At 37.0% G+C, this 18,392-nt stretch overlaps 1 pseudogene; it reads left to right on the forward strand.

The window, feature by feature from the left end:
• Nucleotides 1-16,610: 16,610 nt before the first annotated feature.
• On the forward strand, nt 16,611-17,608 carry LOC100964802 (annotated as a pseudogene).
• Nucleotides 17,609-18,392: the final 784 nt, after the last annotated feature.

Consider the following 18,392-nt stretch of genomic DNA (forward strand, 5'->3'; position numbering starts at 1 on the left):
TGACGAGGTCTCACTCTTGGTCAGGCTAGTCTCAAACCTGTGAGCTCACCTAGGCCTCCCAAAGTGCTAAGATAACAGGCGTGAGCCACCACACTGAGCCTGTTTAATACTTTTCAATTGTGACAGTTTTATACTTATCCACTATTGTTCATTCTCTATTGTGACCTCTTATGAAGATCAGTGAGCTGTTCAATAAATGGCTCCTTTAACCCTTCTATTTAAATTACTTCCTGTAATACTGTCACCATCCTGCTCTAGTATTTTCCATGGCTTGCAATTGCCTAACACTAAGCCCCTCTTCTTTGTGTGACAACCAAGAAAAAGCATACAAACTGGCCTCAATCTATGTATCCAATAAATTGTTCCTAATAGTCATCTTGATGCCTAAACAAACTAACCATTGCCCCTTTTCAGAAATGTACACAAGGTTTGGCTTCAGTGGAGCACATTCTTTATTCTCATCCACTTATCAATGTCTAATGTGTCCGCACTATTTACATTCCAAACTTTTTTGGCAGGGGGCAGGGAGAAGAGGGAAAGGATGATCCCTCAGAGACCACCCCAGGTAAACTGGTGGTATAGTTACTCTACTTAATATCCACATACCTTTCAACATCTTTATCAAATCTCACCTCTCCCCAAAAGTGTTCAGACTCCTGTCTTTTAGTGATAATTTTCCATTTTAGAGTACTGCTGTGTTACAGCAAAGTGTACAAAAGTCAATATTCTAAGACACAGAACTGAATCCCAGCTTCTCTACGTGTTAACTATGTGATCATGTACAGGCCACTTAAACTCCTCGAGATTCTGTCCTCATTCATTATTGAAATTGTTACTCTCATTTCTTTTTATTCCTGATGGAGGATGATACATGTATATCCTTTTCCAGTAACTCAGCAGTGGATGGAACATATTTCCCTTTTTTTCCCCCACTGATGTTGACCTTGGCCATGTGACTTGGTTTAGCTAATGGAAAGTTAAGAGATATGATATGACCACAGGCTTTAAATGTGCATCCATGGTTTTCTTTGCCTTCCTTTGTGCTCCCCTGACCAACTCTAGGAATAACAAGTTCCAGAAAGTCGCTACTTCTTTACCCCAGGCCTCAGCATATGAAGCAGAACCACACTGAACTGTGAGCCTAGAGTCCAGCATGAACCCTGACAAGATCAGAAAGCCAGAACTAACCTACATGCCAAAAGTTAGGGAAAAAAAATGTTATTTTAGAAATTGAAATTTTAGTTTTTGGCCAGGGGTGGGTTTGAACCTGCCACCTCCAGCATATGGGGTTGGTGCCCTACTCCTTTGAGCCACAGGTGCTGCCCAAGAAATTGAAATTTTAAAGCACAGGTACCAATGTTATTATTGTTATTCTGTATTATGAATTACTTTTGTTTACACATTTTTTGATTCCTTATCTAAACTGAAAAATATTAGAGAGAAAAGCTATATATAAGAAATAAAATAATCACATGACTATATAATAAATAATATCAGAAATTACATTGAATAATTATATAATTATATTTCTTATATTTTCCCAGCCCCCTGAGTGATACCTTATACAGAGTGTGTGCTAAGTGTGAATGTTGCTACTGTCTACACTCCTCCTTAGCATACTTTGTTCATATCTTTGTCTTTGTGCTTTTAGATCTTTACCTTTTGACATTTACATGAGGTAGTATAAGGTATTATTAAGAAAGTGGATTATCAAATGGAACTGCTGGTTTTAGAAACTGCCTCAAACTCTTAGTACCTATGAGACCTTGGGCAATTTTCTTAAAGCATCAAAATTTTAACTTATTTATTTATAAACATAATGTTAATAATATCTTCCTCAATTAAATTAAAATTCATTACAATAAATCATTTGGCACAATGATTGTCACATCATCAAGTACTAAGTAAGTAGTAGCCTTTATTATAGTGTTCATGTTGTAAATGTTCCCTGCTCCTCTCCAGAAATGTCTAAGAAAAATTCTCAGACCACTCTACCTTTCTGTAGACAAATATAATTCTTCTAGGTGGAAAAAAAAGACACACACACACACCCCTGGCATTCTCAGAGGCAGAGGCATGAGGATTACTTGAGATCAGGTATTCAAGAGCAGCCTGAGCAAGAGGGAGATCTCATCTCTATAAAAAATAGAAAAATTAACTTGGCATGGTTGAGTGCACCCAAAATGTCAGGTAGTTGGGAGACTGAGGCAGGTGGATCATTTGAGCTCAGGAGTTTGAAGTTGGGGTGACCCATGATGATGTCACTGTACTCTAGCAGGTTGGTAGTGACCTGACTCACTAAATACAGACACACATACATACATAAGAGAGAGACACACACACATACTGATACACACCCTTAGGTCTTACAGAGCTGCTTCATAATTAGGTGGAGAAAAGGTGACAGGAAAAAGTATTCCTGAAAATTCTGTATTCTTTCTCTGCTCTCTCACCTTGTTCTTAATGTTTCCAATGCCTTCTCCCTCCGCACCAAGTAATCCCTCTCCCCACATTCACATAATCAACGTGTAACCAATTTTCAGACTTCTATGGAGAGGACACAGCTTTCCCAGACTCCCTAAGTCCAACCAAGGCTGTTAAACATCATTCCTATAAGGAGTATCCATAAATTCCTAATTTAAGGAATTAAAATTGCTTTTTGACTTGTTGAGTTCTCTAACTAAGCTGTAAGTTATTTGAGGGTGTAGGCTGTGCTCATCCCTTTCACCAGTTTCATATTCACTACTTACAGATATAAGACAAAATGAAAATAAAAAGAAGAAAGAAAGGAATGATGGGGAAGGAGGAAAGAGAAAGGAGGGAGGGAAATGTTATTTTTATTTCTGTCACTCCAAGAAGACAGGGCTGAAAGAACAAGACAGTTGCAATAACATCATCAAAACTCGTTTTCCATCAAAATCAACGTTTAGCTTGAAATCACACAGGACTGTGTTCTCTTTCTTTCATCAAGGTAATAGGCTATTTAAAAACACTAACTCATCATAAAACCTATTTCAAGCAAAATGGAATAAATAGGGTAAGGTAGATTTACTGAAATTCCTATTCTTCTCCTGGTTTTCCTTCTTGTTTATTTTAGAAAAAGGCTCTGATTCATTAAGAAAAAAGCCCCTAGCAAGGGAACAAATATAGAGAATTTATCTCATTTGCTTCAGAAAATTAAAAACAAAAAAGTTTAAATACTCATTCATTTGAAAAACTTGTTTGTACTTCATATTTCTGGGTAGGAACTAGAGATGACCAGTCTAGATGTGGTGAATAATGGGCAAAAATATATAGAACAACCAGAAAAACAGTTTTAGAAGGAGATAATACAAAGGAAAGAAGACACAGAAGGCGGCTTAGAGTAATATTTCTTCACAGCCCTTCAGCTATTTGAATCCCAGACCCCAAATGCCCTCCTCTGGGCAAGAGGAGAAGAAAGATTTACCTGATAATAAAGCATTCTCTGATTCTGAGGGGCAGGACTAGAGCCAGGTCCCTCTGGAGTTTGATGGAATCTAATTGAAGTTAGGATTTGATTACCAAACCCTTGATTGGCCATCTTTGGCTAAAGGAATAATAGATCAGATGTTAATCAATATGTAGAGTAACAGGCCTTATCGTTCTTAATCTAAGTAGAATAGTATTAGATAAGGTTTTTCCAGACTGCCTTTTGTTTTTTAATAACTACTTTCAAAACTTTTTCAGGGTACAAAGAAGGGGAAATGGCAAAAAGTAACTGGAGAAACAAAAAAACGAAGAAGCAGGCAATTCAGCAGTTTCACTTGTCCACATAAATCGTAACAATGGATGTATCTGAGGGGGAATTATCCAGTGCATGGGCCACAAAATACATCAATGCTTGCCAGTGTTGCTTTTGTATCTTATTTCTACTCTAGAGATGGATTTAGTTCTCTTCCCATACTTGCTTGTCTGGTGTATGCCTGGCAAACAATAGGCTATCAACAAACATTAGTGAAAGAATAAACACAAGATTGAATAAATAATCAGTATTGTTTATCGTTAGGGCCAGGGCTGTGACTAATTTCCTGATTTACACCCAAAGTTGACTCCTCTGACATTAGTGAAGCTCAATGAAGACCGCATCAGAAGAGGAGAGACAGATCCTGGCTGCTACGTGACTGCTAAGCCACCTGTCCAAACCAACTCCACAGCAACAAGTGCCCAGTGGACAGGGAAGACATACAGAGGGCCGCCTGGATGCATCACAGGATTGGGCTGCCCCATGGCCCATTGTTATATTTATTGCTGACAATGTAATTAACTGGCTGACTCCTCATTTTTAAATTGGTCACCCTCAATGGACAGCTGTGCTGGGGAGTTGTACTAATCATGCCGCGGACAGGAGCGAGCCCCGCAGCCCCAGCAGGGCAGCCAGAGCCTGCGTGAGGCCATCCCTTGGCTGCTGTGGGAAAATCCATGCTTCCCGCTCTCTCCCTGGGGTCTTTTAACAGGTGTCTCACTCCCAGAAAATACACAACATTCTTTTCTAGGTGCTTTCTATTTGAAATACAATGCCATAGGAAAAATCATTTTTCAGTTTCCTTTTTCTATGAGAATACCTTAAATAAAGACTGAAATATCACCTGTAATAATCATTGTGGGAAAAGAGTGCAGTAACCCCATTAGCTATTACCCAAATTAGCAAATTAAAAAGAAAGCTATGAAGACATCAAAGAATCCATTAACTCATCTCTGTGTCCAGCGATCAAGTATATGTTTTTACTTCTATACCATGGAAAATGATCTTATTTTTTTCTACAGTATGATGAGGATTAGTTAGCTAATCCTTGCAGAGTATTTTATATCAAAGAATGCTAAAGACACTTTTATAGTGAGAATGCCTATTATAGCAAACACTGGCTCACTGGGCTGTTAGTAACATGAGGCTGATTTCATGACATAGCAACAATCTGCCCACGTAAAGAAAGTCTCATATTTTCTTTCCTTGTCTGTAAAATGGGAGTAATTGAGCTTCCCTGCCCATATTCCTCTCTGATTTGACCAAAGTCTTGTGACATCTGTGTTCCCTCGGATTTAATCTATAAATCAAGGGACTGGACATAGTGAATCACTAACATCTTATGACCTCCTAGATATTAAAGCTAATAAAATTTTTAAAGTATTTAATATAATTAATAAAATATGTGGATATACCATGTGCAATATAAGTGGCATCCATTCACTAAAAATGCAAGTAATTGTTGAATTGTTTGTATTATCAGACATGTCTGTGTCCATGATTTGACAGTTTGCTTATGAAAAAATCCTTTACATTGCCCTTTTTCTGGTTTGCTAATTTTCCATTCTGTATTCCAAGGCAGACCCACCGATTGCAATGAAATCGGGTTAAACATTGATCTTCCGCCCTGACATTGCATTAACTTTTGTAATAAACATCTTCACTGTGTCAACCAGCACTGTGTTTACATGTTGAGCCTAGCAGCCAATTGTCTTGCATCTTTTAGATGCTTTTGAATTCCAGAAGGAATCTTATCTGGAAGACGAGAATCATGCATCTGCCATGCCTTTCAATTTTGTATTTCAGATTAACTGCTCCTTTTCCTCCACATTCATAAGGCCTTCTAAGAAATTTCCTTTCCAATTCACTCGGTAAGTGCCTGCTCTGGCTGTTGCTCTATAATGAATTCGTGTCTTTTCTCCTGTCTTTCCTGTACTGCCCTTGTTATCTGGAGTCAGGATTCTGAGCTCCGACCTCCCTCCTTGCCCGGTTGCTGGAGGAGAATGGAAGGCAGACCCTAAGACCTCAAATATTTGGATTTTAAAGACCCAGATTTGGCTAGGATGATGCCAAGAGGGGGGTGGAAATGAATAATTTTTTTTTATTACTTCCAGTGTTTTGAACATTAACTGTTTCTGTTCAGGTTTCGGGAATGATTAAAAGCACGAGCCAGTGGGTATGCCCAGACTCCTGATCAAGTTGTCCTTATTTCTGAGTGTTTTGGTGAACACGTGGTGACGAATCAGTTTTCACATCTGCAAACAGTCTCTGCTGCTTTGCTTCACTGGAACTACAGGCAGAACTGACTATCAAAGGGGAAGGCTAGAGAGAAATTGCTCCATGAGATAAGGCAAAACCTTTAACCCTGAGCCTCCTCTTTCTCTGAGTCCCAATGAAATGCATGGTGAAGTACAAGACTAGGTCTCTGGAGGACATTTAGTACCTCATTCCTGGAGATATGATATAAAATGAAAGAGTTGTAATCAATGGTCAGGTCAGAAAATTTACTCCAAAATTCACCTTATTTTATCAATTAAGGAGACCTGTACAACTCAGATGCCTAGGAAAACATCCTATCCAGACCCACTGAACCAGATCAATTAATGACAAATTGGAGTAGTAAGAATGAAATATTCATTAGACTAACTCCCACCATTTGCTAAGAGGTTGTTTACACCAGGAACTGTACTAAGTACTTAATGCCCAGTATCTCACTGTCTGTCCTCATAATAGCTCTGGGGTACATGTTATTATTCCTACTTTGTAGATAGGAAAGAACAGGCCCTAATACATGCAATAACTTGTCCAAAGTCAAACATCTACCACAGTTACCAGAATGATAACCCAAACTGGCCTGACTCTCACATAGTGCTTCTCAACCTTCCTAATGCCAAAGCCCTTTAATAGAGTTCCTGTGAGTCACAACCCACAGGTTGAGAACTGCTGCTCTAATAGCTCTTATCCATTTAGCCCTACTGCAACACAATCACACCAGTGGAGAGCAGCAAAGAATGGGGACCTGGATAAAATTGGAGCCTGTCACTGAATCCTGTACATGCAGAGGCTCCTTCTGCCAGGAAAGCTTTGCTCCTGTCCTTATAGACTTATAACTGTATGTTCAAAGCATTGCATTGGGCTTGTTGTTTGGGAGCTATTAAAAAAAATGGATTTCTATTTATCAGATGTTTCATTTTACTAGCTTCCCTTAAACAAGTTACCAAATATCTCTCATCCAAATTTTTTACCTAAAAATGGGAATAAAATTGCTTAGTATGTAAATTTTAAAAATGATAATAAAACCAAAAGATTGGAATAAACATTTGCACATCGTAAGCACACAGACATTTTTGCTTTCTCATTGACCCTTAACACTTAACCTCATCCAAGGGCCTCTTCGGATTGGAGACTATATAGTATCCATGCCTCCAGAAAAAATGCATCACATACTGTTAGTGATGCCAGAATTTCACTCTTCAGTAGGTCCTTGGTCTCGGGGATTTTAAGAATGAACCCATGGACCACAGATCAGTGGTAAGATAGGACATTTATTAGAAGTTAGAAAGGAATACAGAAGAAGTAAAAAGCACCACAGCTTCTGGAAGGGGAAAAGAACTGAAGAACTCACTCGGGAGTTTCCACATAGGCTCTTTCATCCAGGGGCCTTAAGTCTAGAGAGTGGCTGGCACTTGGTAACAAATGAATGAATGCAGTTCCTCCTACACTAGGGCAAGGTTATCAGATACTTTACAGTCTTTGTCCCTGAGAAGGGATTAGGGTGTGTGCTCCTACCCAAGGTGGAATCACCCAAAAAACCATCACAGGTGCTTTGTTCATGATCTTATTAGAGCCCAGAGCGTGTGTCCCGAAAAAGGCAGTCTGCTCCTGCTTAGAAATGGGGGTCTAACCTCTGAGCTCACATGGAGAATAGGGGGCCCCTTGTGTACCCCTGAGTGGTGGAATCCTGTATCATTGGTACTCATGACTTGACATGATTGAAAAGCAATGAGAATTACTTCGTTTGAGACGTTAAGAGCTGTTGTAAAACTGTGGTTTCTGAATATATATTTACAAATTATTAAAATATGTTATCAAATTGTTAAATATGTTTTATAGTCAGGCTCCTGGGCTTTCTGAGAAAAGGGCATTTTCTAGCTTTCTTTGAATCTTGGGCCAAGAGAATTAAAACACCCCATAAAATTACTCTGACAAAGGCCATGCTCTATTTTTCACATAAATAGAAAGGTGCAAAATTGTATTCACTTCACTCACATATAGGAAGTGAAAGATGTCTAAGAGTGTGTTTTGTTTCCCTAACATGCATATGTTAGCCAGGTAATTATCTTACATATCCTTTTTCTTCTTTAGCCTAACATGTTTACTTTTATACTGAAACTTTAGTTTCTCATACCGGTCAAATATTTCTTACATATGTGTTTTAGTTATCTAAACAGCAACTAAATCCCCAAACTCGATGACTGAACATTTCCTCACCATCTGTGAGTTGGTTAGACTCAGCTGGATGGTTTTTTGCTGTGTATGATGGCATCTGGGGTCTTGGCTAGGCCAGCACCTCCAAGGTGGCTACCTCCCATGACAGGCTACTCATGCTAGCTGTTGACTAGAAAGCTAGTCAACAGGAGTCCTAATTTTTTACCATGTGACCTCTCCATGTGTCCAGTTTCTGAGAAAGTATACCCTAAGAGTGAATATTTCAAGAGAAAGAGTGGCATAGGTAGGTCTCTTAAGGCTACCTTTCTGCTGAATTTGATTGCTTAAAAGCCAGGCCAGACTCAAGGACGGAACATAAGCCCTCTCCTTGATGTCATATGTGTTTTATGGAGAGGAAGAACTGGTGGGTCAGTTTTTAAGACTGATTATAAAACATAAATAGTTAACTTCTAGAACGAATTTTCTTTGCAAATGCTTCCTTCTCCATTCTACTTCTCTACATTTTCCTTCTATATGTGAGAATTTACAATCATAAATTCTTTCTCTATATTAACCTAAACATTTAAGTTGGCTGCGTTTAGTCTTAGTCTTTGATGAATATATTATAGGATACTGAAAACTTGATATCCTGTTAAACAGCTAAACAAATAATATGCAGTTTAGAATTCTGAGCTATAACTTCTTCATCCTCTGTATTAGGATTTTTTTTTTTTAAAGCACTCAGACCTGAAATATACCACATGTGGCAGGGGCAGGTGGGTAGAGTAATAAGATTTTCCTGTAAGTCTACTTTTCTCTTTCATTTCATGTGTTTGGAACTCTCAAAAATAGATTTAAAATGCTTTATTTCCTATTAATATATTCTTAATTATAAAAACAAATATTTAAACTTTAATAAATTTATCTAAGTAAAATAATTATGTGCAATGATAATGTGTAAAGCATGGAGATTAAGGAGCATACTCCAGACCTCCTTCTTTCTTTGTAAGATAGCACTAATTAAGAGTAAGGGTAACCCCAGCATGCATTTCACTGGAGTCGCCAGTAAACAAGATGCATGACAAGTGTAACCATGATAATCAGGCAAAATTATTAAAGAGGAAATAACATATTTCTATCCTTTATAGGAAGAAATAAATAATTTCTCTACAGACATATCTTAAAGAATCTCTCTAAGTCTGAAGACTCCTGGGAGGGGAGCATATATATACACATCTGTGGTTCAAGATCAGAGCTAAAGATTCCAACATGGAGAATAGCTTCACATGGCCTCTCAGTTGAAAAGTATGTAAAAACAAATGTTATAACTATTAACTTGACATCAACTATGAGAAAACTTAAAAGAAATGAAAATTATACATTATTGATATATCTCTTTGGAAAATTTGTTGGATTTCTATGACTTTTTTTCATTCTCTAATGAGACAGTAAGTATATTGGGTCTTTATTAGTAGGTATTCTTGACAAATAGTATTTCTATTGTGTAAATATTCTTCTTTACTTTTTCTTATTATCAGGTGAATTATACATGGATATTATTTAAATGGGAAATTGTCTGTGTTAGTATAATTGGAGCAACATTTTTGTCTTTTACTGGATAGTAGAGGTTATATTTAGAATTTTGTTATAGTGGATAAGAAGGAAATTGATAGTCTTTTTTTTAGACGTGTAATCTATGTAATAAGTATGATAGTGTTTATAGTAAGTACATACTACTCAGCATTGATTTCTTACTTGTTCTAGGGAGGAGGACCCCAAAAGAATTCAAAGGTGGAATCCAGGAATAAAAAAGTCATCATATGAGTATAATGTAATATGTAATATGAGATAAAAATTATGCTAACTTAATATTATACCAAATATGATGTAAGGTATATAATGAAAAATTGACAAGATATTTGAGATTTCTGGTACGAACTGTAGAAATATAAATATTTGGAGGTACCATATAGATTTTCAAAAAGAGAAAATCTTTAAAGAAGCTAGAGAGAGAGAATAAACTTTTCCTATACAGGAATGAAGGTGAGAACTAAAGGAAAATTCCTTCAGAAATCATAAAAGCAGGAACAGAATAGAGTAAAATATTTAAAGTGTTGAAAAAAACTACTACCTTAAAACTCTATATTCAGTAAAATTATCCTTTAAAATTATAAAGGGAATAATAGCATTCTCAACAAAGAAAAACTAATAGAATTAATCTCCAGCAGACCTGTACTGCATGATATGTTAAAAAACGTCCTTCAAAGAGAAGAAAAATAATGTAATATCATTCTATCAAATATCAGAGTATCAGATTTACCTAAAGAAAGGAAGAACATCACATGTTAGGCCATAAAACAATTCTTAACAAATTTCAGTTTATATATATCACCATGAAACATCTTTCTGACCACAGTGCTTTAAATCTAGAAATAAACAAGAAAAATTTCAGAAACTTTATAAATATGTGAAAATTAAATAACATGCTCTAAAACAACCAATGGGTCAATGGATAGATTAAAAGGGAATTCAAAAATCATTCTGAGACTAACAAGAATGGAAAGAGTTCATACCAAAACCCATGTGACAGAGCAAAACAGTTCTAGGAGCAAATTTTATAGCAATAAGCATCTGAAAAAGAATAAAGATTTCTAATAAACAGCCTAACAATCATTCAAGAAACTAGAAAAGCAGGAACAAACTAAACCTGAAATTGATGGACAGAATGAAATAATAAAGCTCAGAGTACAAATACATGAAATAAGGGGCAAAAAACAATTCAGAAAGATCAACAAAATGAAGAGCAGGTTGTCTGAAAAGATAAGCAAGAACAACAAACCTTTAGCTAGATTATGAAAAAAAAAAAAAAAAGAAAGAGAAGACTCAAATAAAATTAGAGATGAAAAAAGAGACATTACAACTGATACCAAAGAAACACAAAGGTTAATAAAAGACTAATATGAACAACTATAGGCCAACAGATTTTATAACATGGAAGAAATGAATACATTGCTACACATATACAACCTACCAAGATTAAATTATGAAGAATTAGAAAATAAGAATAAAACAATAAGGAGTGAGGAAATTGAATCTGTAATAAAGTCTTTTATCAAAGAAAAGCACAGGCTCTGATGGTCTAATGCTAAATTCTACCAAACAATTCTAAATTCCAACTCTCTTCAAATTATCCCAAAAAATAGAAGAGGAAAGAATAATTTAAATTTCAACTTATGAGGCTGGCATTACCCTGACTCTAAAACTGAATAAGAACACAACAAAAAAAGAAAACTGCAAGCCAATATCTATGATGAATATAGGTGCAATAAAATCTCAGTAGAGTGATTCTTTACTAGGATCAAATGGTATTAATCCCAGAGATGCAAGGATGGTTTAACATACACAAATCAATAAGTATAATACAGCACATTAACAGAAAGAAAGAAAATAAAAACCATCAATTCAATAGAGGCAGAAAAGGCATTTGAAAAAATTCAATGTCTTTTCATGATAAAAACTCTCAACAAATTAGGTATAGACTTCAAGCTATACTACAAGAACATAGGAACCAAAATAGCATGGTACTGGTACAAGAAAAGAGACATAGACCACTGGATCAGAGCAGAAAACCAAGACGTAAAACCATTTTCATATGCCATTGATCTTTGACAAAGCAGACAATAGCATACACTGGGGAAAAGGATCCCTATTCATTATATGGTGTTGGAAAAATTGGGTAACCACCTATAGAAGACTGAAACAGGATTAATGCCACTCACAAAAATTAATTCATACTGGATAGTAGACTGAAACTTAAGGCAAGGCATGAAACTTTAAGAATTCTAGAGAAAAAAATGTTGGAAAAACTCCTAAAGACACTGACCTAGGCAAAGAATTTATCAAGATCTCAAAGACAATCACTTCAATTACAAAAATTAATAATTGGGAGTATATAAATTAAAGTAGCTTCTGCACAACCAAAGAAACAATCAAGTGAATAGACAACGTACAGAATGGGACAAACGATTTGCATGTTATGCATCCAATAAAGGGCTGATAATTAGAATCTATAAAGAACTCAAGCAGATTGGCAAGAAAAAAATTGAACAACCCCATAAAATGTGGGCAAAAGACATGAAGAGAAGCTTTCCAAAAGAAGATAGACTAATGGCCAATACATATGAAAAAAATGCTCAACATCTCTAGTCATCAGGGAAATGTAAATCGAAACCACAGTGAGCACATTCTTAATGTGGCTTTGATTTATGAAACTAGTGGATGAAATACTGCACACTCACACAAGAAAAAAACGCAATTAAATTCAAGTGGGGTGGGAAGGGGAGACGGGGAGAGGCTGTTCGATAAACTCTCATCTAACTGGTACGATGTAGCTGAGAAGAATTCAACTACAACCTGAACTTTTCACTAACAAATGCAAACAATGTGACCTAATCATTTGCACCCATACATTAATCTGAAATTTTAATAAAAGAATAAAAAAATTGAAAAAGTTGGTATGTGGGTATGATGAGGTAGCTACATATCAACTAATCCCAGTGAGAATGGCTTTCATCAAAAAAAATCCCCAAACAGCAAATGCTCATATGGACGCAGACAAGAAAGGAACCCTACACACATTGTTGGCCTGCAAACTAGTACATTCTCTAACCTCTATAGAAAGTAAAACGGAGATGCTGCAAAGAACAAAAAATTTACCTACCATTGGAGTAATCAATCCCACTATTGGGTATTCACTAAAAGGAAAAAGAGTTATTTTATCAAAAGGCACGTGCATTCCCACGTTTACTGCAACACAATTCACAATTCCAAGATGTGGAACCAACCCAAATGCCCATCAGTATGTGAGTGGGTTAACAAAAGCGTGGTATATGTATATCATGGGATACTACTCAGCCATAAAAATCAATGGGAAACTAACGCCTTTTGTAACCATGTGGATGGAATTGGTGACCATTCTTCTAAGTATTATAAGAATGGAAAAGCAAACCCCACACGTACTCACTATTAAATTGGAACTAATCAATCAACACCCATATGCACATCTGGGTAGTAAAACTCCTGGGAAAGCAAGCAGGTGGAAGAGTGCAGGAGGGAGGGGGGCAAATTCATGCCTGTTGGGTACAGCGCACACTATCTGGGTGAGGGACATACATGAAACTAGGACTCCCAGTGTACAAAAGCAACTCACGTAACCCAAACATATATACCTCGTCATATGCTGAAATTTAAAAAATAAATTTCTTACTAACTGTGTGACTTTGAGCAAGTTACTTACTTATGCTCCCTAAGCCTCAGGTTTTTTTTTTTTTTTCTATCTGAAGTATGTAGAGCATACCGATGTTTAGTTGATAAGGTTGCTGGGATGATTAAACAAAAATAATTTACATAAAATGCTTATTGTTGCCTGATGCAGAATAGACACTTAGTCAATGGTAACTGGGGTAATGATGATGGTGTTAGAGTGTTTTAGAATCCTGAGTGAATAGTCTTCTGCATTAAGACCCTTTTAGGCGGACTTAGCCCTAAGACCAACAGTATCTTAGTGGAAGAGGGTTCGCCATCTCATCTGGTAGAAATCTCTTCAGCAGGCTTGTATACTCAAAGGCTCATAAAGTCTGAACTGTTCCTGGTGACCAGCAATAGATTTTTACTGATGGTAATTGACATTTTTCCTTCTAATACATCAAAATCTTTATCAAAAGCCTAAACCCCGGCATTCTGACATCACTCCATGCTCTAGTATTTTTTCTACTAATTTTACTATTTTAGGCAATTAGGTTTACGTACCTATTATCTATAAGGCAGTGTATTAAGCACTGACAATTCAGAGGCAAAAAGATAAATTTTGTGTTCTGTAGTAAAACAGATAAACTAAAAGATGAACACACTATTTGACAATACTGAATTATGACAAAGAAAAGTCTGGAAATTTATGGAAGCACAGAGGAAGTATATCTAAACCAGACTGGCTGACACTGGCAGACAGATGATAAGGAAGGATGCCTGGGCAATGTGATGGCCAAGCTGAATTTTAACAGATAAGCAGGAATTAGTCAAATGTGAATGAGGGGGGAAAGGCTATTCTAAGGATCTCCTGCAAAGACAAAGTGATAGAGGAGAACACGTTACATTTAAGGAAATACAAGTTTGCTCCGCAAGACCACCTACTTGCATGGTGAATGATTGCTGTTTAGATTTTCTAAGTTTAATATTTTTACATCCAAAATTGTATGTGTCCATTTGTGAAGTTAAAACTACATATGCTCTTATTGACCCACTATCAATAAGAAAGAGAATTGATAGTACATACACGATTTATCAGACCAACCAAATTCCACTGTGAACAGGAGATAGAATGTTTTTAAGATTTGCTTTTGCAAATCTGGTAGCCACAATCCTAATCACCTGAGATATTCTGGGCGGCTAGGTAAAGAACATTTAGACTGCAATTTAGGAAACTCAGCAGTTAGCTCCTGATCTGTCTTCCAAAGTGATGATAAATACAACTTTTAATTCTGTCCTCCAGGAAAGTGATATGATTGGGAGGGAGGGTCAATGAACAGACCTTGGAACAATATATTTCAAACATTTTCATGTTCTGTGATTCTGTACTAAAAGCATGTTCATCAGGAATAAAAAAGTAATTTCAACTTGGTAAATTCTGAATGATTTTAGGTGAAAAAACTATATGCTACCGCCCATATTATCATATGTATTGCAAGATTATGTGAAACCCACTCAAAAAATAAGAAACTTTATTCTATTTGAACACCATTCAGCTGGAGTAATTCTTACCTATTTTTCAAATCACCCAAATCTCCATTGACATTTTCTTGAGTCTATCTGATTAAATAACTCTCTTTATAAATATCTATTTTTTATACCCTTTTCTTCAAGACCTTATTGTTTTTAACTCAAAATTACATGAGAAGGAGTAGTACCACACAGTGAAATAAGAACTATGTACAATTTATTAGGAATATCAGCCTAGCTAAATTTTCAAAAACTATAGATAATATTTAGGGTGATTCTGGTATTAACTTCCAGGATACCCACAATAGACAACAAGTCTCTCAAAACTAGTCCTGAACATTCACATTCTAAGTCTGGATGTATGCGCCATGCCAATCTGTACTGAATGCTGCCTCATTTCAATCTCACTGCCAACAATCTTCCTATAGTTCTTGTATGGTTCTATAGCTTTATGCTGAGACCCATGTGATGCTGAAGCTTCAGGTGTGCGTTCCTTCAATATGCTCTGCAAAATGCCACCCATAGCAGCCTGTTTCCTGGGAATGATATGCTTGTGCATTCTGTGATCCATGCTATAGTGTTGTGTATGTGTTCACAAAAGCACCTGAAACTCTGGCACAGAGGAGTTACCAGATTTGCAATATAGCACCTGAAAATAGCTTCTCACTATAAAAAAAGGTTGGAGTCTGTGATGCTTCTTATGTAACATATCACAGGTACTCTTTTCTCTACCAGCTCTTTTTACTCCAAACTCTACCAAGGTTTTACCTTTTGTACCCACTGTAGACGGAATTCACTACATCTGTACAGACTCTGCATTTACCAAATAAAGACACAGCAGTTAAATATCATATCTCACAGGAAAATTATACAAACCAATAATAATTTACGATTTGCAAAGTGGCCCAAATAAGAAGTAAAATCAAATAAGTTATGAATCAAATATGCTTTTTATATAGTTTTACCTGAGCAACTTTGAGAAAAATGAGTGAAAAATGCACATTTCAGACTTAGATATTTTTATTCTATTTAAAAAATCTGTAACCCATATTATCCTTCCCCTGATCTACAACTGGACTGTGAAAGTCTCTTTCCTACTGGTCACACACCTGGTGATATTATACAGGGATGGGTATTTTTATAAGTTTATGGCCAGAGAAAGTAAGATATTTGCTTTATTTTATTTATAATGGGAAGAAAGAAAAGGATACCTTTTCACATTGTCAAATCCCTTCAGCCTAGTCAAATACAATTTGCATTGTTTACTTTTATTATCCTCCTCAATTGAGCCAATTGTTTTTCTACAAACCCTTTGTTTCTCTTATTCACTTCTACCTTTCTGATCCTGTCTTTCACTATTTCATTCAAGTTGATTGGGAGGTCCATCTAATGAAGACAATATGAAGGTATTCAGCACACCCCCTGGGTGAAGGGCTCAACTACAACTTGAACTTTACCTTAGAAATGAAAACAATATAACCTAAACATGTGTACTCTCATATTAATCTGACATTGAAAAAAGAAATTACTTTAGCTCTGTATCCTTAAAATACTTAGAAGGATTCTAACTGAAAGTTGTGTTGCAACATCCAAACCAACTGTCTTTAGTTAGACACTTTAATGTGTGTACAGCCAGCACTGAGCGATGGGCATCTCTCCTGACAACTGGCACAAGCACTCCAAGAGTGGGGGCAAGAGAAAGCCCTTCCACAAGGAGTGGAAGTGTGAGTTAGGACACCCGACTGTCAACACTAAGATTGGATCCCGCCACGCACACACACAGTCAGTGTGCTGGGAGGTAACAAGAAATACGGTGCCTGGGCGGTGCCTGTAGCTCAGTGGGTAGGGTGCCGGCCCCATATACTGAGGGTGGAGGGTTTGAACCTGGCCTCAGCCAAACTGCAACAAAAAAATAGCTGGGCATTGTGGCAGGTGACTGTAGTCCCAGCTACTCGGGAGGCTGAGGCTAGAGAATCACCTAAGCCCAGGAGTTGGAGGTTGCTGTGAGCTGTGATGCCACAGCACTCTACTGAGGGTGACAAAGTGAGACTATATCTCTAAAAAAGAAGAAGAAGAAAGAAAGGAAGGAAGGAAGGAGGAAGGAAGGAAGGAAGGAAAAAAGAAATACCATGCCCTGCAGCTAGACGTGGGGAACTTCTGGGGCTCAGAGTGTTGTAGTGAGAACAAGGATCATTGATGTTGTCTACAACGCATCCAATAACAAGTGGGTTAGCATCAAGACCTTAGTGAAGGACTGTATGTGCTTATTGACAGCTCACCATACCGACAGTGGTATGAATCTTACCATCACTGCCCCTGGGTCGCAAGAAGGGGGCCAAGCTGACTCCTGAGGAAGAAGAGATTCTAAACAAAAAATGATCAAACACCATTCAGAAGAAACATGACAAAAGGAAAAAGAAGGCCAAATTGAGCAGTCTTCTGGAGGAGCAGCTCCAGCAGAGCAAGCTTCTTGCGTGTATTGCAACAAGACCCGGCCGGTGTGGCCAAGCAGATGGCTATGTGCTAGGAGGTGAGGAGCTGGAGTTTTATCTGACGAAAACCAAGGCCCAGAAAGGCGAACAGTTCCTCCTTTCTCCTGTTTTAGCTCATGTAAGAAAGGTGTTCATTGTTCTAAAAAAATAAAGTATGCATAATGTTATCTATAACCAAACTTAAGATTAATCACATTAAAGTCCAAATGTGCTTATTCTTGAGTTGTTTGTCCTCTATTTTCCTATGATTCTGTTTTTGGAGGACACATATTTCATATAGCTTAAATCCCTTTAAGCAGTAAAAGGCTGCTTCCACGTCTCTCCAGACACAAAGCAATGGCTATTCCATGAGCACTGATCCACAGACACCTCCCCACCCTGAACATGAAACACTGAGACGAGCTCAAGGAATGATCAGAACACATCTCTATTTTGCTTTCAAGTCACAAACTTTGCCATTTTATAGCTACAGAGACAATCAGTACAACGGTGCAGAACTTCTGGAGGGTTGGCAAGGAGTGCTTAAAAATAACTTTCTACTGCTCCATGTGAAATTCTATAAGCACATTTATGAAGAAACTTAACTTCCCTTCCCTTTTCAAGAGTTAGCTCATAAGGTAGAATATAAAACTTGTAGTGTTTCAAAAATCCCCATACTCTGGCCAAACAAACTTAATAAATAAATCACCTTCCTGGTAATATAATTTTCACTTTAAGGCTTCCTTAACTCTTTAAGAGCTTCTTTATGAACAATACACTTTCTTTGTTTTTCTCTTATCATAATTTTCTTTGAGTGTTTTCCCATTTTTTAATTCCAAGTCCAAGTTTATAGAACAAACCAGGTAAATGCCTGAAGCCAAGGCCTTGCTTATTCTTGGGGCCGAGTCTGTCTGACCAGTTCTGATATTACTGATTGACAGACAGGCTTCTTTTCC

The sequence above is a fragment of the Otolemur garnettii genome, unplaced genomic scaffold (genome assembly GCF_000181295.1).
Source record: "Otolemur garnettii isolate 467f Iridium unplaced genomic scaffold, OtoGar3 scaffold00103, whole genome shotgun sequence".
NCBI classification, from domain to species: domain Eukaryota; kingdom Metazoa; phylum Chordata; class Mammalia; order Primates; family Galagidae; genus Otolemur; species Otolemur garnettii.